The sequence below is a fragment of the Pseudophryne corroboree genome, chromosome 3 (assembly GCF_028390025.1).
Source record: "Pseudophryne corroboree isolate aPseCor3 chromosome 3, aPseCor3.hap2, whole genome shotgun sequence".
NCBI classification, from domain to species: Eukaryota; Metazoa; Chordata; class Amphibia; order Anura; family Myobatrachidae; genus Pseudophryne; species Pseudophryne corroboree.
Window position 1 is genome coordinate 380,430,120 of NC_086446.1, and position 3,000 is coordinate 380,433,119.

Here is a 3,000-nt window from a genome sequence, read left to right on the forward strand (position 1 = left end):
GTTCTGTGGCTGATTAAACCAGGTGAAATGCAGATTTGAGGTCAGCCAGAAACTGTATAATTTGTGAGTTTCCTGGTTTAATGGGACAGTATAGTTAGTATAGCTCTCTCTCTCTCTCTCTCTCTCTATATATATATACACACACACACACATATAACAGAAAATTATTAATTCAGCCTCTTAGATAAAGAGCTTTATTTCCTTATTAAATATAAGTGGTGATTTAGTCTAGAAATTCCCGTCACTTATGTTTTCCCTTTACATATATATTGAGGCACTCTGTACAACATTGCCTTATACTTCATTTTCTACACTAGTCTCATTTTTTTAAACTAGAAACTCATGTATATCTAGTTGTAATTGATGTAGAAAATGTATATGTAAGATAGCTGTAACTCTGTAGCTTTGCTGCTGGTTACTGTGACATCACACCTAGCCTGTGACATCACTAACCCGTGACATCACAATGCTTCTCCCTGTAACATTCTATCTACAGCTTCTGACGTTTCCAGTTACCATGCAGGAAGACAGGTAGGAGGAGGTGAGTCCTACATAGCAGGGTATGATGGAGAGGGGTAAGGAAGACAGAGTGCAGTATAGTCAGCTGAAAGGCAAGACAAGATAGACAGAACAGGGAATACAGGTACAAGGACACATAAATAGGAGAAGCGCAGGAAGGAACAACATATTTAGGAATAAAAATGTAGCATTACAGGAATAAAGAGGACAGTATGGAGTATAAGCACACATACAGGGGATGCAGATAACCTGGGTCTCTATGAGGCAGGATCGTGGCTTTGGGATGAAAAAGTTAATAAAATAGATAAATATTATAACTTTGAAAGTATCTTGTTTGGTTTACGGAAAATTGGGAAACTGGTTGACTCATGGACATTTTATTGTATTTAAACTAGTACTATGCTTAATGATAGTCTTTTGTGTTTTCTAGATCATCTGGCAAAGAGATTTGCAGAGTGTCGGGTGACCGGCAAAGAGATCTGCAAAGTGTCAGTTGAAGACGACGGGAGGAGTTGCAGAGGAATTAGTGACTGGAGAATAGCATGCAGGAGGTAAGTTACCATACTTGTGTACTTGTGTGTGTGGTAAGGGGTATTGAGAGCAGAGTACAAAACATAGGGTCTATGGTGGTGGAGAGCGGACAATACAAAACATGCAGAAGGGGGCAACTTGGTATAGCACATACAGATGGTGTGGGGGCACAATACAAAAACATAGAAATTGTGGCATACTCTATAGGACATATAGAGGAAGGACATACACTTTTGGTGGTTGCGAGATGTAGAACATACTGTAATACAGAAAAACAGGAAGAGTGGGGAGAGCATGACACAGAACATACTGATCGGGAAAGAACAATACAGTAGGGGGGGGGATAGTGAAATGGCTGACATTTACAGTATATCAATGAACTGGGGGCAGGTGTACAAAGCCTTGGAGAGTGATAAAGTGGAGAGAGATAAACTAACAACCAATCAGCTCATAGTTGTCATTTTTCAAACATAGCCTGTAACATGGCAGTTAGGAGCTGATTGACTGGTACTTTACCTCTCTCCACTTTATCACTCTGCCGGGCTTAATACATCTCCCCCATAGAATAACCAAATGATGAAATTGTACAGAATGGTATAAATGATGTGAATTGGTGCTGTAACAAGTGACTGGTTTCCCTATCTTTACATATAATAAAGGTTACACACACTCCCCAGCCGCCCAGGGCATCGACGCCCCATCAGGAGGAAGAAGAGGATCCGGACGGACAACCACCATAAGCCCGGTCGTATTGTTTTATTTACTCTTATGTTTTTCATGTATCCCTTTCTCCCCCTCCCATTAGTTTTTTTTTTTTTTTCTTACTATTGTTTTATATTTGTGTTGGGCTCGCCCACCCCTGAACGGATACTACCAAGGAGCTTTATGTCTAGGCATGTATGCGGGCGCGTGTGGTAACGGATGAAAGCTCCTTGTGGCTACATGTATGATGGGCCAAAGAGCTATTCTGATACCACTTTTTTTTTTAACCAAAAAAATCCTTTTTGTATTGGTGTACAATAGGCTTTCACTGTTATGTGAATTTACTATTCACTAGTGTTTATTTTTGGCTTATTCATAGGATTGGGTGGAAAATTGAAGTGGACGGCATAGTTCGTGTTGTGCGTACCAAGGTGAGTAAAGCCATGTTTCAATGTATATATTCAAGAAACTTTGGACCGCCTGCCCTTGTGGAACCACACAGCCCAGCAATGGGTCATGCTGGGCTGTGTGGTTCCACGAGTGCAGGCGTGTCAAAGTGCTGACCACTGACACCACCATTCCACTTTGGACCGCCTGCCCTTGTGGAACCACACAGCCCAGCAATGGGTCATGCTGGGCTGTGTGGTTCCACGAGTGCAGGCGTGTCAAAGTGCTGACCACTGACACCACTATACCACTTTGGACCGCCTGCCCTTGTGGAACCACACAGCCCAGCAATGGGTCATGCTGGGCTGTGTGGTTCCACAAATGTTCTTGGGAAAGGAATGAACATGCCATCATTAGTGTCTTTACTTAATATGGTTTTTTCCCCCACAGATATCTACACAAGAAAAGAATGTAAAGAAGAACAAACTACTTTTTTGTTTTATTACATTTTATTTTTTATTTAAAAAATAAAATACAATTTTATATATTTCTTCAATAAATTTTTAAAATTAGAAGTTTTGTGTGGTTTTTATTTAAATTATTAGTAAATACAATGTAAAATATGAGATGCAGTGGTATTGTGTTAGGTCGCCCATGGTACAGCAGGGGAACTGTCGTGTCCCTTTTCATCCATGAGTATTCAAGCAACTTGGGAAGGATACTCTGCAAGACCTGTGGAAGAGAATAGTATGAGGTTCCAGCTATTGGTAATAGTGTCCCCTTGGTATGGAAAAGACAAGGTACAAGCAACACTTTTTGACACAAGCAGGTTACAGCGGCCTTTGTCCCAAATGCAGCCCT

General features: G+C 40.9%; 1 long non-coding RNA gene across 1 annotated transcript; it reads left to right on the forward strand.

Annotated features, from left to right (window-relative positions):
- Positions 1 to 484: 484 nt before the first annotated feature.
- LOC135057815 (uncharacterized) lies at positions 485 to 2,714 on the forward strand. The gene is made up of 4 exons (XR_010244379.1): positions 485 to 541; positions 950 to 1,070; positions 1,710 to 2,183; positions 2,590 to 2,714. It is a non-coding gene; the product is annotated as an uncharacterized LOC135057815 (long non-coding RNA).
- The last annotated feature ends 286 nt before the right edge of the window (positions 2,715 to 3,000 follow it).